Here is a 20,878-nt window from a genome sequence, read left to right on the forward strand (position 1 = left end):
GCATGAGGATAACAAAATTGGAAGGGGTGTTTGGATGTTTCTGAGGCCACAGGATCAGAAAACTGTGACCTTTCTGCTACTGGCTTGAGATGAGTCTTCCCCCAGTTTCTAGCAAGCAGTGAGGTTGTTAATATGCCTTTATAGCACAGTAAATCTGCTTGTGTTCTCAAATCTCTTCTGACCTCCCTCTTCTGTCTTATTTAAGCTCTTGATATAAAATTATTTGATCAAACGCTGTAAACCATTTCAGAAGTACAATCTTGCTCTTAAAAATATCCTCCCTAGGGCTTAGTTCCTGCTCACACAGCAGAGCTGACCAATGTAAAGAACAGTGAGAAACACTTGAACAGTCAGGACATGGACAGTCAAAGTGTGAAGGAGAAACTGGTACCTGCAAAGCAGCAGCTCAAACCCCTGTGTGTTGCTTTTTGTTTAAAACTCTGGCTTGTAAATATGCAATGATTGAGCAAAGAGCCCAGAAATGCAGTGTATGGTAGTTCTTCATTCAAGGCAGCTCTAGCATCTGGTCAGTAATTCAGCTGTGAGTGCTGGAAAAGGCTGGGTGTAGCACAGTGAGCGTTAGTCATGGCCTGGAAACAGGGTAGGAAAACAGTTTAAGCTGAAGAGTTACTCAGCTAATTGCTTTAAGTATCAGATTTACCCACCCTAGCACCCAAACTCACTCTGTACTTGACAGTATGAGGCAAAATACTTGCCCCTTCTCCAGGGGGAGGAAATCTTAGGGGCTTTCAAAACCTGCATTTGCAGTACTACAGGCAAACAGGAAAAGAAACTGCTGGCATTAAGGTTCTTGAAGGACTGCAAAACTGTGATGAGATGAGATCTGTAAAATGCACTGGAGTGGATACAAAGAACCAGTGCCACCCAGTGTGTATCCTACCTGCTCACTAGGTGCCACCACTCTTGAAAGCAGCATGCAACCTGTACTTTCCCTTTAATTGCCTTGATTAAAAACAAAGCAACCAAACAAACAAACCAAAACAAACAGCTTAGCTTTAAACTGGCCTTCAGAAGCCACTGGACTTTGCACCAAAACAAATACATGTGTACATTATTCACACTGGCTCTCCTTGGGCACTCTGGCAATAACACACTGGGTCTGCTTGCTAAATAAATGTGCTTACAGCTGTGGTCTGTGAAGAACCCGGTGTGAAGTGCACCTACTTAGTATGGAAGCAAACACAAGTTCCAGCTCCAGTTTTCCTTTCTCTACTTGGCCTGGATTACTTACAAGGAGATGAAAGCACAGCAAGCTGACATTTAGATGGTAATTCCTTCTTGAAATCTGCACAAAATGGGAGCAAAGGTGCAGAAATTACTAATGCTTAGATAAAGGCTACAACAAAGGCCAGATAAGAATAAGTACTGACCAAAGTATGCTGGGAGAATGTACTAGTTGCAGTGCAAGCTGACCTGGGCATGCACTACAGTACATCAATGCTGCAGAGGTGTATACAGGAGGACACATTTAAAAGAAAACCAAGGAGAAGTTGTTAACAATTGTATTTAAAAAGCAATCTGCCCTACATTCATTCTTGCTTCAGTGTCCTGATATGTTCTGCTAATATAAAAACATTGCAGGGAAAGGGCAGATTATTAAAGGACAGTAGAGAGAACACAGGGAATTACAGGAAAGAAGGGTTAGGAATTGGCAGGAGACATCAGAGAGATGTAGAGAGTTGATGTAAATAGCAAAGAGACTTGAGAGTGACAGCAAAAGGTAGCTTTAGCTGGAGAGGGGGAAGAATGTAGGCCCAAAGAGATGTTGCAATAGTCAGCCCATGAGCAAGATGAATCACAGTTACAGTGGTGATGACAGGGAGAGATTTTAAATTGCCAAAGAAGAGAATCTCAGTAAGACAGAGAAAACAAATGTGAAACTGAGATGGGGGGGAAAGGTGCAAAAAGGACTTCAAGCCTGGATGAGAAAAGAAAGTTTTTTTTCTTTGAGATAGGAAACATTCAAATAGTGTTCAGTTCAAAGGACTGGAAATGCAAAGGTCAGCAAATTAAAATGCATGAAGCAGGCAGATTCACAATTAACCAAATTAAAAGTGCATCTATTTCCAAGAATAATGGGGAAGGGAGGGAGAGAATCTATATAGGAGGTTACTGTTACTCCTTCAGCCACATCTCCTGGCAAGTACCACATGAATCAAAGGAAGGACAGAAGGAGCAAAAAATGTCAGTAACAGCATAACAAAACTGCTCCCCAGCTCAAGATACCAAGCAGTGATCTAAGGCTGTGTAATTTTATTACACTAACCCATTTTTTAGCAGTTCTTGGAGGAAAAAAAAGAAAGCCAAAAAACCCACAACAAAACCCTCAAACCAAAACAAACCCAAACCAAAACTAACCAACCAAAAACCAAACAAACAAAAACCATAAAAAAAAAACCCCACACCAAAACAAAATAAACAACAACAACAAAAAAGCCCCACCAATCCACTAAAGCTGGCTGAATCTGCTAGTAGTGCCCAGTACCAAAAGAAATGTGTAGAAAAGGCATTTTTGCATTGGAGGGAGAAATGATTCAGAAGAGAAAGCAGGGAGTATCTGGGAAAGAAAGGCACAGCTGAGTTTTAAGAATAATTGCTTATCTGGAGTTCAGAGTGGCTGGAGAGCAGCCAGGTGGAGAGGGACCTGGGGGTGCTGGTTGATGGTAGGCTGAACATGAGCCTGCAGTGTGCCCAGGCAGCCAAGAGGGCCAGTGGCATCCTGGCCTGCATCAGGAACAGTGTGGTCAGCAGGAGCAGGGAGGTCATTGTGCCCCTGTACACTGCACTGGTTAGGACACACCTCGAGTACTGTGTCCAGTTCTGGGCTCCTCAGTTTAGGAAGGAGGTTGACTTGCTGGAAGGTGTCCAGAGAAGGGCAACAAAGTTGGTGAGGGGCTTGGAACACAGCCCTGTGAGGAGGGACTGAGGGAGCTGGGGTTGCTTAGCCTGGACAAGAGGAGACTCAGGGATGACCTTATTGCTGTCTACAACTACCTGAAGGGAGGTTGTAGACAGGTGGATGTTGGTCTCTTCTCCCAGGCAACCAGTACCAGAACAAGAGGACACAGTCTCGGGCTGCACCAGGGGAGGCTTAGGCTGGAGGTTAGGAGGAAGTTTTACACAGAGAGAGTGATTGGCCATTGGAATGGGCTGCCCGAGGAGGTGGTGGGGTCGCCGTCGCTGGGGGTGTTCAGGGCGAGGCTTGACAGGACGCTTGGTTGCATGGTTTAGTTGATTAGGTGGTGTTGGATGACAGGTTGGGCACGATGATCTTGAAGGTCTCTTCCAACCTGGTCTGGTCTGGTCTATTCTATTCTATTCTATTCTATTCTATTCTATTCTATTCTATTCTATTCTATTCTATTCTATTCTATTTCCCCTGTGGTTCCTCCACATCCTGCAGGAGACTCAAGCGTGGGCTTCCCCTCAGAAAAGCCCTTCAGGACACACTGGTTTCCCCTGTCTTTCAGTTCACCTTTAATGTGTGCATCCTGCATTACCTGCTCACTGCAAATAGTTTTCCATTAAAGAAGTTTTTTCACAGAGCTGGAGAAATGTCCTGACAGCAATAATGACAGGGCACAGGAGAGAGCTGGCACATCCAGAAGATGGCAGGTCAACAGTTCCCCACATTGCTGCTACCCAGAGGGATGATGACAGCACCAGCATAAAAAGGGTTTGATTATGGGAGAACTTCTAAACATTTTGGATTAAGAAGGGTTGATTGATAAGTTTAAAGCACCATCATCTTACATGCAACTGTCCTTAGTCTTTTTGACAAAGGAAGAGAGGATGGGCTGAGAGAGTTGTGGTGGTTCAGCCCAGGGGAGAGAAGGCTCTGGCGAGACCTTGGAGCAGCCTTCCAGAGGCTGGGGAGGGATTTTTATGAAGGCTTCTTATGACTGGATGAGGGGCAATGGCTTTGAGATGGAAGATTTAGATGGGAGATTAGGAAGAAGTTAGGGTAAGACACTGAAACAGGTTGCCTGGGGAGCTCACAGATACCCCCCACCCTGGAGGTGTTCGAGGCCAGGTTGGATGAGCCTTGAGCAAACTGGGCTAGTGGAAGATGTTCCTGCCTGTTGGAACTTGATGGTCTTTAAGGTCCCTTCCAACCTAAACCCTTCTATATGGGTGGCTGGAATGTTTGGTGTTGACACTGACAAATAATGAACTACTCCTCTAATAAGTAAAGAGTAATGAGGCCAGTCATTCTCAAATATGGGTAGAAATTGCCTGAATGGCTGAGTCCATACCTTCCATTGATGGCATGGCACAGGAAACATCTCTGACAGCAGTTAAATATAAAGAACAGCTTGAATCACTTATTTTGCTGGGAGATATTTTAGATCTAAACCAAACAAAAAATAATCCCATGTCTAAAGAGTTTGGTGGAACATTCGACTTGTGCAAACCTGAAACTTGCACCTGCTTCCATCCAGAACCTGTCATGCTAAAATGAGACAAGATGAGCATAGTATGATTTATCTTAAAAAGTTTTCATTTATCAACTTCAGAGGTTTGTTCTAATCCAGGAGAGAGACGTGCATCTAAAACCAACAGACCCTCCCTAAACCAACCCGCCCTAAAGTCAGCAGCAAAGTAGCGTGGAAGTTTCCTTAACAATACTGCTCTGCAGGGAGAGAGCTTCAGAATGAAAGGTCAAGACAGATAAATCTCACAGATCATAGAACCTAGAATGACTCAGGATTGAAGGGACCTCAGAGATCATCTACTGCAACCTCCTAACCATGGGCAGGGACACCTCTCAACCAGACTCAGCTGCTCAAGGCCTCATCCAGCCTGGCCTTCCACACCCCCAGGCAGGAGGCAGCCACAGCCTCCCTGGGCAGCCTGTTCCAGAGTCTCACCACCCTCACACTCAAGAACTTCTTCCTCAGCTCCAGTCTAACCCTGCTGTGCCTCAGCTTCAAACCATTCCCCCTTGTCCTGTCTCTAGACACCCTCAGGAAAAGTCCCTCTGCAGCCTTCCTGTAGGATCCCTTCAGGTACTGGAGGGCAGTTCTAAGGTCCCCCCAGAGCCTTCACTTCTCCAGGCTGAACACCCCCAGCTCCCTCAGCCTGTCCTCATAGCAGAGCTGCTCCAGCCTGTGGATCATCTTTGTGGTCCTCCTCTGAACTTTCTCTTCCAGCTCTGTGTCCTTCTTCTGTTGGGGACACCAGAACTGGAGGCAGGATTGGAGGTAAGGTCTCAGCAGAGCAGAGTCAAGGGGCAGAATCCCCTCTCCTGCCCTGGTGCCCACACTCCTCTGGCTGCAGCCCAGCACACAGCTGCCTGCTGGGCTAAATGAGGGCACTGCTGGCTCCTGGGGAGCTGCACAACCAACCAACACCCCTAAGTCTCTTTCTTCAGAGCTGCCCTCAATCTACTCTGCACCTAGCCTGGATTTGTGCCTGGGACTGGCCTGACCCAGATGTAGCACCTTCATGATGACTCAGCATAAATAAGACACATTGTCTGTTAAAATCTCTGTCATCAGATCAGCAAGAAAAACCACAACAAATATTTGAGCACAGGGTCAGCCCACTTCCTGTGTTTTACCCATGGCTGGATGAGGTGGCAAAGGCACTGTTATTAACTGCTGGAGCAGTCTGTTTCCCAGACTTTTGAATGAATTCATGTTGTCTTGGGTCTGCTCCCCTGCTTCCACAGAACTGTTAGAAGACACTCCATATCTGGCCTTTCAAAAGAGGGAAAGGTATTTTTGTTGTGGAAAGGAAAACATTCTGTGACAGAAATGCTGTGCATGACCATGCAGACCTGTGGCAGAGCCAGCTGGCTACTGGAAAGATGGAAAAATCAATGACTGCACAAGCCTGGCTGCTTGTTTCACAACTGTCAAGCTGTTAAGCAATAGTAATATGGTTATTGCATATTAATAGAATGTAACACAAATTAAAGCTTATTCCAGGTAAGAGCCTAGTAAATAATCTTAAGTTCTGATTCTAAAAGCTGGCACATTTAAATAGCTGATGGATGTTTATGATATTTAGTGTGTGATTAAGATTCAAACTGTGATACAGACTGATGCAATCCAGTCAGCAGTCTGCACTTAAGAAGAGCTTTTGGTGCAAAAGGAATCACCACGGTCTGCTGGGGAAAGAACTGAAAGGCAGGGTACATTCTCCTCCTTCTTCACTGATGCCTCCTTGTGCAGCAGCCATTTTTTGTGGACAACATGCAGGAAACTTCTTTAGAAGGAAATACTTCCAAGAGAGCTGTGCTTTGTCTAGAATAACCACAGGCCTCTTCACCAACCACGCTGCAGACAGAGGCTGCTGCGAGTTTGGTTATCAGAGAGTGTGGGATGGGGAGCCCACAGCTCATAAATAGGCAACAGCCCACAACTCATTTTAGTTCCCAATGAATGTTTTGTGGGACAGCGTTAGTGTGTGAGCCAGGACAAGATGTATGAAATACCTCTTTGCCTCAGAAGAGCTGGTTGAGCTTGACAGCTAGGATAAAGCCTAGACAGCCTGGCATGCCTCTCACTGTCAACAGCAACGCCCTGATGTGGTGAATCCCTCAAAATATGCAAATTCCCCAGGCAGAAGCCTGCCACCATGCCAAGACCTTACTTTGGAGAGTTACACTGCTGTGCTTCCACAGTGTCACCTCAGGGACCAACAACACAAATGCACATGCAAACAGACTTCCTAAATCCATCCTGAAAGGTCAGGACAGAAACTCAAACACGAGTGTCCTCATTCCCCACAGCTTCCTTGAGAAGCGAAGAGGGGAACCAGTTTCAAGAGCTGACCACACATCCAAAGGAAATCAGCATGTATTTGTAACTGTACAGAAGCTTCTTTTGCTTGGGTATATTTCAGGGGGGGGAAACCAAGCCAAATTAAAAGCTCATCTAGTATCACAGAGAATTCTTGGGGTTGGGAAAGACCTCTAGGATCCTATGCTGAGGTAACACCTTTGATAGAAATAGTCCCCGAGCCTTGTTAGCAGCTGAGCTCTGTTACACACTTGCTGTGGAGAAATACAGTGTTAAAACTAGTAACTAACTTTCAAAATCGGCTTGTCTCTCCACTGACCTCAGAGCTGCGCTAGTGACTGAAAAGCCAGGCTGTGACTGGAGCTGGCTGGGAATAGACTGAAAAGGCTTTTTAAATCACTTGCTGTAAATATAAGGGCTTTTGACTGCATGTTTTATGTTGTTAATACTGCATTTTATTGGCTCACACTCACACATGCTTTCTGATGCTTTTCCAAACACCTACCAGTACTGTTGTTGCTACATGGAGCGCTCCAGTATCATGGTTTAGGTTCAGCACACCCAGTTTAGGATAAGCATGTGCTTAAAGACTGAGAAATGTATGGAGTTAAACAGAACCACAGAATGGTCTAGGTTGGAAGGGACCTCCAAAGGTCATCCAGTCCAACCCCCCTGCAGTCAGCAGGGACGTCCTCTGCTTGATCAGGTTGCTCAGAGCCTTGCCCAGTGTGGTAGTTTTAGGCTATGCCTTTAAAAATGTGCTACAGGTTTTGAGCAGAAAAATATAATTAAATCACTCTTGGGTGTACAAAGGAAAACTAAAGATAATTCTAAACAAATTCAGCAGGGAAATATCTAGTATAAGACTGGCTACATCAAAACAATTCTTTCCCCTGATCTCTTCTCTGCTTACTTCACTCAGGAGAGATTAATTCTGCTTTTGCTGACTTCGGCTGCATTATTTTGGTTAAGTCTAACTGCTGCTTTCTCTCTGCTCCTTTCTCCCTTTTGGGGGGAGGGACAGAGGGACAGTTTCCTTGGTCTCTGACCAGGGGGGGTTTCATGTTGTTTGTTAATTGTAAATATTGTAAATCCTGTATATCTGTACATGTTCATTGCATTCCATTGTAGGTTGTAGTTTTGCTTGTAAATAGAGCTTCCATTTGCTTCCAGCTGAGTTAGTCTGGCAAAGTTAATGCTGGGGGGGGGGACTTTGACCCAGACACCCAGCCTTACCCTCAATGTCTCCTGGCATGGGGCCTCAAATACCTCCCTGGGCAACCTGTTCCAGTGTTTCACCACCCTCATGGTGCAGAACTTGTTCCTCACATCCAATCTAAATCTGCTCTGCTCTCATTTCAAACCACTGCCTATCGTGCTGTCCCTGCAGGTCTTTGCAAGCAGCCTTCTTGGAGCCCCTTCAGGTACCGGCAGGCTGCTATTGGGTCTCCCTTAGGTCTCTTCTCCAGGCTGAGCATCCCCAGCTCCCTCAGCCTGCCCTCGTAGCAGAGGTTCTCTAACCCCCTGATCATTTTCCAGGCCTCCTCTGGACCCTCTCCACCAGCTCCACGTCCTCCCTGTGCTGAGGGCTCCCGAGCTGCACACGCTCTGCGGCCCTTGCTGCGGTAGGGGCCAAGCTTTCTCCCTCTCTTCTGGGCCTGTGTTTCTCTTTTCTGAGCTGCCACAAACTATGCTTCCATCGAGTGAAACTAAGCAGGAGCTGCCCACGTGTGTTGTGCTTGGTGCACGTAAAACAAGATCCCAAGCAGGTCATGGTTATTTCCCTGGCACTCGGGCTGCTGGCTACTCAGGTCAGGAATAAAGCTGCTTCTTTTTTTTTTTAACCCCTTTTTTTCTTTCTTCTTCATCTTTTATTTTTTTCCCTTTCCCTCTAAATGCAGTGAGAGCTCGGCAGTGAATATGTAACTGTGGTTTACACCCCCCAGTGCCAGTTTTTGTACAGGGCTCACCACTGGCGTGAGGATCACCAAGGACTTTAATACGCAGGATGCAGCCAGAGCAGAAATCGAGGCGGGGGAAACCGCTCCTCTTTTACACCCGCTCTGCGTGTGCTTCGGGTTACCTTTCCAAGAGCCTCAAGAAGCCAAAGTCCACGACAAAGCCTTGCTCAGGGGCTTCGGGCTCTGCTCCGCAGACGTGCCCCGCAGCGGCTTTCTGAGCGCGGCGGTTCCTCAGCCTCAGCCCTCACGGAGAAGCCTCTGCGCCACGACCCGCGCGCGCCTCCCCTCAGGGCCGGGGCACGGCCGCTCGCCCCCCGCAGCCTGTGGGCTGCAGGGGCCGGGCAGAGCTTCGCCTCAGGGTCGGGGAAGCCCCGGAGGCGGCTCCCGGCCGCCGGCTCCAGCGGAGGGAGGGAAGGGGGCGGAGGAGGAGCGCGCCCGCCCTCGCGCCGCGGCCGGCCCGCGCAGGTCTGCCCGCGCGCAGCCAATGGCGCGCGGCCGTGGCGGGAGGTGTGTGCCACGACCTCACTTCCGGTACCTGTCACCCTGCCGCCCGGAGTCAGCCAGGCGCAGCGGCGGGGTGCCCGTGTCCTCCTCCTTCCCCCTCCGCGACCCCCGCCCCGCCGGGCTGACAGCGCCCGGCAGCTGCTCACCCTGGCTAAGGCTGGCGGCGAGAGGGTGCTCGTGCGCCGGCAGCGGCGGTCGGGAAGCGTTGGGCGCGCTTGTGCGCCGAGAGCCGGGCGGCCCCGCGGCCCCGGCGGCGGAGCGGTAGCCGGGGGACGAGGTGGCGCTTGCCAGACCCGACCCGACCCTGCCCACAGACCCCTTTCGCCCAGGCGAGCGGCTGCGCCTCTCCGCCTGCCTGCGGGCCGCCAGTAATCCACGGTATTGCCTTAGGGGCGTCCGCCCCCTCCCCGCCCCCTGCGGCTGCCTGAGCGCCAGCTGGGACTCCGGCGGCTGAGGGGAGCGCGGGGCGGGGGGGCGTTGGCGGTGGGAGGGCGGCTGGGTGATGTCCCCCACCTCGCTCTCACGGTGGCGGTTTTGCTTATGACCTCTCTTTTCCTCTTACCCCTCTCTCCTTTCATTGATTTATTTTATTGTTTTTTAACGCGTGTATTTATCTTGTCGCCGCGTTTTGAAGCTCCCTGCGAAAAACTGCGGCTGTGGCAAAGGCGAGAAGGAGTTAGCTGGCCTGGGGAGATGCTTTAGCTGTTCCGGCTGCTGCGCTCGGGCATCGCGCCAGCTGCCCGCCCTGCCGGGACCGCGGTGGGCGGCAGCCCGGGGCCAGTGAGGCTAAAGGACGAGCAAGAGCCGGCCTTGGCAGAGCTTGGTATGTGTAGGTAAAAGAGGGAGCTTGGAAACTTAATGGGGAGACTTCAGCGTGCTGCGGGGGGTGGGAAACAGAAAAGGCGATGTTCCGTCAGGCACGGTGCTGGTTTGCAACTGTCACGTCTCTTAAACGCAGCGCATTTGAATTGTCTTTAACGTGGTTTGAGAAATTAACTTGGGCACTAGGCGGAAAATAGGTGCTTGGAGGCTACCCGTGTCGGCTTGGCTTGGCCAGGCGGATTGTGCTTTTACCAGGCAGTGGGTCAGAGTCAAATGTCCTTGCGTGAGGAGAGGGTCAGTGGGAGTTCTCCCTTTATTTGCTTTTGTGGTTTGATGAGAAAAACGTGGGTTTGGTTGTCCCTACGGGGCTGTCCAGTAAGTGCAAAAGACAGCGTTGAAAAAGTAATGGAACGGAGTGCTACAAGGTACTGCCTTGTATTCATGTTAAGATTAGCACAGCCTTGCTGACAGTTTCTAAGCTCTCTGATGGAAGAAGTGTGAGCACAGGATTCGTCAGCCAGGATTATCTATAATAATGATGTTTGGCACTCTGATGGCATTGGATGTCTTAGTTGTGCACAAGTAAAGAGGTTGCATAAGTTTTTGTCAGGAAGGGAAGTTTTGACCACAGTTTACTTTATAGTGTAGAACGTGCACAGAATCTCTTGTTGGCATTTAACTCTGATTACTGGGTTGAAATTCACGTGGTCTTTGCAGGCAGCAAGGTTAATAAGCCAGAAACTGTATTTCCTTTATAAATTCAGAATCACCGACAGCACTGAGGCTACCTGGCCTCCCACTGAAACTGAGGGCAGTTGTGGTTCATGTGATGTGGTCACAAGTCTACTCAAAGCTCAACCAGTGTTATATAACCTTTGTTATTTGGCAGGAGCGCTCTCAAGCAGCCATTGGCTCTTTAGTTACTTTTAGTGGCATGGTTTGGGATTTTCAAGCAGAGCGATGTAGTGCTGTGGAAGGGTGAGAGCCTGTGCAGACCTTATCGGAGGCTTGCAGAGCTGTGTAGCCAGCTTTACATTTCTTTTCCCATGTTTGGAAGGAACACTTGGCATAGACCAAGGGAAAAAAAAATCCTTATCAATCTGATGATGCCTTCTATTGACTGCCATCCTCTGCAGTCGGGTAGTGTAGGTTGTTTGGGCTCCTTATTACAAACGGCCTGAAAACCTCGGTGAGATTCTCACTTGCTTTTTGGTCTTTGTTTTCCGTTCATAACACTCAGTGCTGTATCTTCTCTAAAGGTGCATTCTGAATTTTAAACCATGGAGAAAAGGTTACATTACAGTGATGATTTCTGTACTGTCATGCTGTATGTCCTGTTTTATGTGCTGGGTGTAATAAAAATAGGTTGAGAAGGCAATGTCTTGCAGGAGAGTAGGAGACGTGGCCTAGGATATTCATCTCGTTCTAGAAAATGGATTATCGTGCTCCCTGTTTACCCAAAGTGATCCAAGAGGGCAATGTAAATTTTCTTAGTACTTTTTTCAGAAGGAGCTCTTACTTCCAAATGGCAAATGGCTCTCTTTTTCTCTGCCTTAGCTTTCCTGCTGAGATTTGAGTTCTGAGTTCTGTTTCTCTTGCACGTGGCATATTTGTTGCAAGGCGAGGAGGCGGCGGGTGGGGGGGAAGAAAAGCAGAGAACATAACACTTGTCTGGGAAAAGAAATGAGGTTGAATTCACTCACATATCTTGTAACACGTTCTTACAGCATGTTGGAATTGTAACATTTTTTTATTTAACCTGACAGCTTTTGCAGTCTTTGATTTGTTTGGGTTTGAGTTGAGTGGACTGGGGAGCCGATGCGATTAACCTTTTGTTTTTGTAGATGCGCATTGGGTTTTCTGTTTGGGTTGGTTGGTTTGTTTTTTAGGCCTTATATAGTATGGAAAAGTAAAATCTCTACCTTTAGGGTGTGAATGGCACTTAAAGGGCCAATCTCAAAGGCACCTTGTGGGACGTGTGTGTGCTTGCATCTGGGCAACTATAACTTAACAGTTTGTCCACAGAATCGCCAAGTGTTAGGGGTTGGGAGGGACCTCCAGAGACCACTGAGTTTGTAAGAATGGGCTTTAGGAGTAGAAGTATGTTACTCTATAACAATGATCATAATTAAAGTCACACACAAAGCTTCCACTGTGGTGGCCTTAGACAAGTGGATTTTTTTCTGCTGCGAGGAAAAGTGATACTGAGAGGGACCCTGGTTAGCTAGATGTCAGTGTCGTGCTGCTGTGAAGTTAGGTGTTGTATTAAAAGCCTCAGTCATTTAAAACCATAAAAAAAGCATAACACCCCATTAAATTGCACTATATCAGTATCAAATTAATCAGCTTTGGGAAATGTTATTGATCACTGTGTTTGTTTCTTCTTTAAAGAAAGAATGTCAGCTGCTTAACGGAGAGCCACTCGTCATCCCCAACGTGCACATGAAATGGAAAGGGAACATGTTCTGGGAAACAACTTCTGTTTCAGCCCTACAAGATGCTGCATGAAGTGGTGAGTACATACGTGGCTGGGAGCTATCTTGGCATTGTTTGTGAACAACTGGAGAAGAAAAAAAAACATTTGAGGCAGAGTTTCTGTAAAGGGTGATTAATGCGCAGTCAAGCAACAAGGAAAGAAACCTAAGCGAGTAGTGCCAGCAGTTGATAAATGGAAAGTAGCAGCACAGTCAGGAGAGCAGAGCAAGTAACATTTCCTCTTGTTTTAATGTGGATTGCTGTGCTAGACTTGCATGAAAAGTTGTATAAAGAGTTTATTCAGTAGAAGTAAGAATTCTTTATATTTTAGAAGCAGAGTGCTCAGCTTTTCACAGGAGCAGGTCCATAAAGTTAAATCCCAGTTGACTTTGTATGAAGTAGAGTGCTGAATGTTCACTGGAGAAAAAAGTGCTTACCTGGTAAGGTTAGGCTTGAAATCATCACTGTCCTCTAAATAAAACTGAAGTCTCTTCAGCCTTCCAGAGTGTGATATTTGGCGTGTTTTAAAAACACTAAATTGATACGAGGAGGCGGTTGTGTGACCAGATTGCATGTGGCATTGAGATGTTGCCAAGCCTGATTCCACTTCCTCATACCAGTTCTCATAGTTTCTGCTTATGTAACAATATTTATTTATAAGTGCATTGCATGTGTCTCTTAAGTATCTAGGAAGTATCATCTGTGTGTCCAATGAAGGGCTTCTCGTGCACAGATTAATACAAATCGTGGAGTACCATTCGTTGGTGTTCTAATCCTGACTGAGGCTTGGCAGGTTTGTGTGACTGTTTGCTGTGGTTTAAAATGCCATAAGCATTTATTTTTATGTTATTTCTTTTTTTTTTTTTTTGTTTACTTTGGAGCTATGAAGATGAGAGCTACCTAACAACAGGCATAGTTTGTTCTGAGGTGCTATTTTAATCCACATTTATTGCTTCGAGTTGTCTTAACCCCTGTGGGAACGCTAACAGTACGATACAGACTTGCTGGCACTTGGCTAATTACCTATCCATTTCTAGAAATGCTAATAGACTGTTTTGACACATTTATAAACAAATTAGTCACTTAAGTTTTCCAAACAGTAAAAGAAACTTATTCAAAGGTATTCCTGCCTTGAGGAAATCGGCATAGTTAGCAGCTTCCGAAGTCATGAGGTCCTTTGGTATTTGTTTGCAGGCAGCTGAAATCCATGTGAAAGTGAGTCCAGGATTTTCCTCTTTTTGTATCTCAGCAGTCTGTTTTCAGTTTGTTGAGAAGTATGGAAGGAAACCAGAGCTGCTGTGCAGTGTGCAAATTAACTGCTGGTTGAGTAACTTCTTACTCATCTAGGAGTGGATAATATCCTGGAGCCAAGAGCATTTATTGTTGTCAGTGGTTGAGAGTTTGATGTGTTTTGTGTAACACAACCTGCAGTAGTGTTACTTAGATTTGACCAAAAAAGTGAGTGATTTGAAACTATTCTGCAGTCTGTGCTAAAGGTTTGGAGGCAGAGTCTTGTGTGTATCCATGCATCCAGCTGAGTAGTTCCTGTAACCTGCATACAGGCTCATAATGCCATTGTTGGTTTTTTTTTTGGCTGCACAAATAAGGGTGCTAAGTGCATGTCTTATTTCTATATTTATTGGAAATGATTGCCATGACCCTGAATTTAAACCAGAATGTGAATGTTCAGGTGGTGAGAAGAACTTTTGTTTATTGTCTGGAACTATTTGAAAGTGAGGACTTGCAGTGCTTCAGCAAGAGTGTTATGAAGTTTGTGACATTGGAGTCATGGTGCAGGTTCTTATTAAACAAAACAAAACCTTCTCACAGCTTTGTTCAACATGTGTGGAAAATGGATTAGTAAGGCTTGAATATATAACGTGGAACCATTGGGATTTGAGGGGGAAGAGGAGAGAGAAGGTGGGTGTCGTGTCAAGAGCCTGCTTTGACAGCTCCTGGATTTATTAGCAGGCAGTGCTTGATGGCATTCTTTACAGCAGGGCTGATGAATTCTCCATTACAACCAACTTGCCTCTTAAAATAAAATTAATTGCAGCCCAGAGGTGGTAGTGAATGTTGCTGGCTTGTGGGCAATTTCCAGGGGAAGCTTACAAGAACCATGCATTGCTAGCAGGAAAAGGATGTTTCTCATCATGGAGGCTAAAATGAGATTCTGGGTGAAGTTTAGGAGTCCAAAGAATGATTTCAAAAAGCAGCCAGTGCAATTATGCACAGAATATTGGACACTGAGGTTTACTCAGCAATGCTTAAAATGGTTAAGTGTGGCTTTAAAAATCCTTTTTCTTGGTCTGTAGGTAAACATTCTGTTTGGAGCAAGTGTGCTGCATTGCGATAGGGTTTTGAGTGGGGGGGTTGCCAGCATAAGATGCTGCATGGATATGGTTTCACTACAAGAGAGCTATGCAAACAGGTGAAAGTTCTCTCTGTGGTTGTTCCTGACCAGTTGGTTGTTGGAAATTTGGCTCTGTGAGCTTAAGGTCCACTTCTGTTGTTGTGCTGTGTGTATGTGAAAGCTTAAAAATGATGTAATGTATGTGTTTGTATCCCACATAGCTGCCCATAGAGAAGAGCACATAAGAGATTTGAACTCGTTTGTTTGGGTTTTTTCCCCTCTGAAATGAGCTCTTTTCTCTCTCTATATATAGAACAAATTATTTACTCTTATCCATCTCAGAACAAAAGACTGCTGTGTGCAGTTAAGCATGCCAGCCTGATTAGAAGCAAATTGGGCAGCAGCTTTGGTGTCTAACTAGGAAACAAGCAGCACAGGATACTGCATCTGAAAAAAAGCAGCAGCTGTACATTTTGTGTACTGTGCTTCCATAGAGATGGAGCTGTACATAGACAGGTCAGTATCTTCAAACAGCTGTCAACTGGGGAACTTAAATGTATGGTTTGGGCACCTAATTTTCAGCATAGTGAGCTGCCATCATTCTAACCAAATTTAGCAGGAGTTACATTTCCTCAGGGCTGTAAATCCCATAATAAACCTTGCAATGGGGATTGTATTGCAGTAGTGATTATCCTTTAAGAATATGTGACTGTTCAGTTTGCAGCTCTCATGTGCTTTATTTCTCTTCTATGTGGCATGCACTCTGTGTGTGTGTTTTTGTGTACATGTGCCTATGAAGACATAAATATTAGAACTACCTGAATATTAGAATGGGATGTCCCCTCTCCGTGCTGTTCCTGAGAGCCCTGCAGTTTACAGAGAGAGGTGTGGTTACACAGCATGGCCTCATCTGATCTAGCAACCCTTGTTACAAATCAGTCAGGCTCCCTCTTGATGCTTCTTCTGCTTTGCTTCCATCCCTGCCTTTTGATCCTTCCTTTTAGCTGCCCCTTAGTGAATCTGTTCAGCTAGCTCTAGCTGTGTCCTGCCTTAGGTTTCTAACCAGCTCCTTGAGCTGAATTGTTTCACTGAGGTTATGTCTGCACTACACAGTAAAAGATGGCAGGGACCATTCTCTGGACCCAGAACAAAATCACAGAATCTCATGCACACACTCACCCACCCCTGCCCCCCTCCTCCCCCACCTCCCCAAGAGTTTCCCCCCTGAAAAATTATGCCGGCATCTAACCTGCTGGTGGAGAGCAGTTCGCTGCTCTGAACTTGCTGTCCCCTTAACTGTGCCTGCACGTTTGTCTGGGACAGGGCCAAGTTGGTATGGGCCAAAATGGTGTCAGAGAGGACTCTTAACAGCATGGCTTGAACCTGGGCTTTGGCCTGGTTTTATTTACTATTTCAGATGTGGCCACTGAGATCAGACAAGTGTGACGGCCAGCAGAGGCGGGAGGGAGACATGAGGCTGGAAAAGAAGAAGGGAGAGGGAAGGTGCAGGGCTGACAATGTCACAGAGCTATGGAAAAGATCTTTTGATGTCAGGGAGCTATTACATTGCTTAACTTATCTAACTGCACCCTTAACATTTTACAACCAACAGCTTCTGTTTGGCTCTGCAGAAGGCTGTGAGTGCTGTGTCCCTATAATTGCCTTTTCAGAGTCTGATTCAATCAGCTCAAATGCTTTACAAAGTGAATTAAAAGTGGTATTTGACAGCACATATATGGCTTTTAGAACAGGTTTTCTTATCCTGGCTGTTTCATCAAACTGTTCAGCTGCTTCCTTAGTTAAAAGAAGTGGGGAGGAGAAGTGGGGTGGCAGACAGGTGATAAGGTTTTTAAGAGGGAGGGGGCTGTTAACTGGGTAAATAGACAGTCAGCACATCATATGAAGGATGAGAAGAGAGCTCAGAAAGAAGCTTAGGAATAATTAGTTGTGTTTTGGATGTATTTTGATCATGCAGGAGTGTGAGGCTTGTGATCTGCATACTGTAGACAGTGACCTGATTTAGAACTGTGAAGTCATGTGTCCCAAGTATATCCTCTATCAGCAGCTTGGAAGTACAAGCACTTGATGTCCATTTGCCAAAAAAAATGTAGATTCATTGCCTTCATACCTGTTGCCAAGACTCCTATCAGCAATGCCAGTTCAGTGTAAACTTTGGGGGGTTGTGTGATGTTCTTAAAGCACCAGGAAGAAAAACCAAAACCACCAACAAAACAAACTGAAGGCCTGGGTTGTTTTTTTTTTAACCAAAAAACCCCAAACCCCCAAACTCCAACAGCAAAAAAAGAAAAAGTGAAAGAATTTTGTTCCACGTTCCACTCTGGGTGCTCGGAGCTGTGGCATGCCCTTAAATCAAAGTTGGTTTATTTTTAGCAGGTTGGAGTGATTTATTTATTTATTTGTCTGTTTAAATGTAATAGCTGAGCAACAAGAGGCTATCAAAACACTTTGGTGGAATGAGTGAAATATTAGGATAGTGGGGAGGAAGTGAAGTACACAGCTCCAGGCCCTGTTTGTAGGGGAGGTTAGATTTTTGTCTACTTGTTGGAGAGTAGCAAAGCTAACCCACTGGGGGTTACTCACTTGAAAAAAGACACTTGCCAGCAGAAGGGGCCTAAATCTAATACCTTGTCTGAAGGGCCATTCTCTTTTATAGGAAATAAATCCTTCTGTTAAGCTAAATTTAGGTTATCCAATATGTCTTGTTATTATGTCTGGGCAAGGGAATAAACTTTGTCAGTGAAGTAAAGCCAGGAAGATACACAGTGATCTTCTCTGATAAGAAGGCAAATTCAGGCTTCTTGAATCTCTTCCAGAAACAGATGTAAATGCCAGGGTGTCTTTTCAAACAGTGAATAATTGTGGTCTGTTGTGTTGGGTGATGAATTGCACAGGGGGTTGCAGATGGTGAGAAGAGTGCAGCTGTGCAGATCATAGAGAAGCAGAGCTAGAAGGCTTGAGGGGATGAAGGAGGTGATTTGAGGATGGGTTGGCATGGCTTATGAAAGAGAGGGGTAAGACAACTGCAAGAGTATTGAAGCAGAGTGTGCCAGGCTACAGCCAAAAGTGAAACCTGAGATCTGGGGATGGGGAGAGTACTGGGGGCTGGAAAGGAGGTATACTTGAGATAGAAAGGTAATGTTTATCTTTGAGGCAGAAGTTGCAGGTATGTTCAAGGCCAGGCTGGATGAGGCCTTGAGCAACCTAGTCTAGTGGAAGGTGTCCCTGCCCATGGCAGGGGTCTTGGAACTTGATGATCTTCAAGGTGTCTTCCAACCCCAACCATTCTATGAGTCAATGAATCTGTACCAAAGTACCTAGACTTTTGTCTCAAGCCAAAACATGACTGAGCTTAGCTGTGGAAGTTTAATTTGTAAATGAAAAGAGAAAGCTAAGAGGCTTCATGCTGGCTTTAAAGGAATGCTGGGAGGTAGGGCAGCTGTTCTACTAAGAGATACAGATGCAAAGTTGGGAGGGGATGTGACTTGGATTGTTCTGAGCAGAAACTGTGTAATGAGATGAGGGTGGCAAATTGTGGGGGTTTGCCAGGTGGAGAAGTTGTGTTTGAGCAGAGATTCTAGAAGAGGGGGATTGCAAGGCCTAGGTTATGGTAGAAAGGCAGGAAAGATTCAAAGGAAACTTTGCATGGTCTTAAATCTAGATGCTCAAAAGCCTAAACCATCTTTCAACTTACTGCATTAAGTAATTATGATTTAAGTTACCCTTCTCTCTTTTTGTTCTTAGTTTTGCTTAGAAGCATTGCTCCAAAGCAAGAGCTCTTTATTCAGAAAGAACACTGCTGTCATCATGCCTCTAAGAACTCAGGTTTTTGCCCACAGGTCACAAATCCTCAGCCAAAGTGAATATTTAACCACTGTTTCAAGGACAGCCAGTTATCTTTGCCTTAATAAAATACACAACTGGGAGTCCCACAGTGAAGGACACTGGAAGAACTGTAGAATGCACCAAGTATTGACAGAACTCCAAGCACACAGCATTACAAGAAAAGGAAAGGAGGAGGGGCAAAAGTCCAGATGTGTCTTGGATGAGAGGTATACTCCAAAACTGCTACACTTAAAGCTCTCTGCAGGGTTGTTTTCTCCTCTCTTTTAATCTGGTAACCTCAGAAAGTCAGCTACATGCAGTATGGGCTGCAGTCCAATCCCTCCACCCAATAACTTTCATGGATTCATAGATGTACAGAATTGTTTAGGTTGGAAGGGACCTTAAAGATCATCCAGTTCCAATTCCCCTGCCATGAGCAGGGACACCTCCCACCTAGCCCAGGTTGCTCAAGGCCTGATTCAACCTGGCCTTGAACACTTCCAGGGAGGGGCATCCATGACCTCCCTGGGCAACCTGTTCCAGTGTCTCACCACCCTCACTTGAAAGAATTTCTTCCTAATCTCCAGTCTGAATCTGCCCTCCTCAAGCTTCAACCCATTCCTTCTCATTCTATCACTACAAGCCCTTGGGAAGAGTCTCTTCCCTGCTGTCTTGTAGCCCCCTTCAGGTACTGGAAGGCTGCTCTACAGTTCCCCCCAGAGTGTTTTCTTCTTCAGGCTGAACAGCCCCAGCTGTCTCAGCCTGTCCTTTTAGGAGAGGTTCTGCAGCCCTCTGATCATCTTTGTGGCCTCCTCTGGAGCTGCTCCAGCAGCTCAATGTCCCTCTTATGCTGGGGGCACAAGAACTGGAGGCAGTGGTGCAGGTTAAGGTCTCAGGAGAGCAGAACAAGAGGGGCAGAACCACTTCCTGCATCCTGCCAGTCATAATTCTTTATATCCTATTAGATATCTTTGTTATATTAGCCCAAGCACAGATTACCAACCACACTGTGGTGACACCAGCCTTGGAATGAACCATCTCTGTCCTCTTTGAAGGAGACTGGGAAATCCCTTAGCTCAATTAATATTTATTTTTTTTTAATGAGCTTTTAACCCACTATTGCTGTGGCTAATCAGAGTTTAAGGTGATCCAAGAAGTGTTGTCAAGTAGAGAAACTGTTAACACTGCCAGCAGAGAATGAGAACAGACTCTGCAGTGTTTCTACTACATGGTGACAAGTCAGTTCCACAGTGCACTGACTTTTTCCCACGGCTTGTAGTGATAGGATGAGGAGGAATGGATTGAAGCTTGAGGAGGGCAGATTGAGACTGGAGGTAAGAAGAAATTCTTTCCAGTGAGGGTGGTGAGACACTGGAACAGGTTGCCCAGGGAGGTGGTGGCTGCCTCCTCCCTGGAGGTGTTCAAGGCCAGGTTGGATGAGACCTTGAGCAACCCGGTCTAGAGGAAGGTGTCCCTGCCCATAGCAAGGGGTTGGAACTAGATGATCTTTAAGGTCCTTTCCAACCTATACCATTCTTTGAATCTGTGAAAGTGAACCTTCAGGTCTTGTCACAGGTGAGGAGTCGTGGTTGCAAAGGCTTTAAAGTTCTGTCATTTTTCTGTGAGTTGATAACTGGAAAGAAGAAAGGAAAACAAGTTATTGACCCTGGAGAGGAAATGGTGCAATGTGAATCCAACAATCACCTGTTTGGCCTGTCAATTGCCAATCAGCATGGAGTCAGACCCTTGCAACACGAAGGACCGAGCCAGCTCCAGCATGTTTGCTGTTTGCACAGTCAGTAGTTCAGGGACGTGGCACGAGGAGGGCAAACCGTGAGTGTACGAGAAGGGGAAAGAGCAGGAAAGCACCACAGGATAATGTGAGGTGACAGAGGCGTGAGGAGTCCCTGCACCATGGCAGGGGCTTGGAACTAGATGATCCTTGAGGTCCCATCCAACCCTGACAATTCTAAGATTCTTCTCCCCATAGTTGCTGGTAGTACAGAATAGAATAGAATTAACCAGGTTGGAAAAGCTGGGGGCGGGAGTTGATCTGCTGGAGGGTAGAGAGGCTCTGCAGAGGGACCTTGACAGGCTGGGCAGATGGGCAGAGTCCAAGGGCAGGAGATTGAACACATCCAAGTGCTGGG

The 20,878-nt window shown here is 46.3% G+C and overlaps 1 protein-coding gene across 1 annotated transcript in view; it reads left to right on the plus strand.

Annotated features, from left to right (window-relative positions):
- The first annotated feature begins 9,271 nt into the window (after nt 1–9,271).
- Nucleotides 9,272–20,878, plus strand: part of PPARA (peroxisome proliferator activated receptor alpha) — a 48,702-nt gene continuing 37,095 nt past the window's right edge. The window contains exons 1-2 of the mRNA XM_054173761.1: nt 9,272–9,613; nt 12,449–12,569. The gene's annotated coding sequence lies outside the window, so the exon portion shown is untranslated. The remainder of the gene's footprint in view (nt 9,614–12,448; nt 12,570–20,878) is intronic.

This window comes from Dryobates pubescens, chromosome 27 (assembly GCF_014839835.1).
Source record: "Dryobates pubescens isolate bDryPub1 chromosome 27, bDryPub1.pri, whole genome shotgun sequence".
Lineage (NCBI taxonomy): Eukaryota > Metazoa > Chordata > Aves > Piciformes > Picidae > Dryobates > Dryobates pubescens.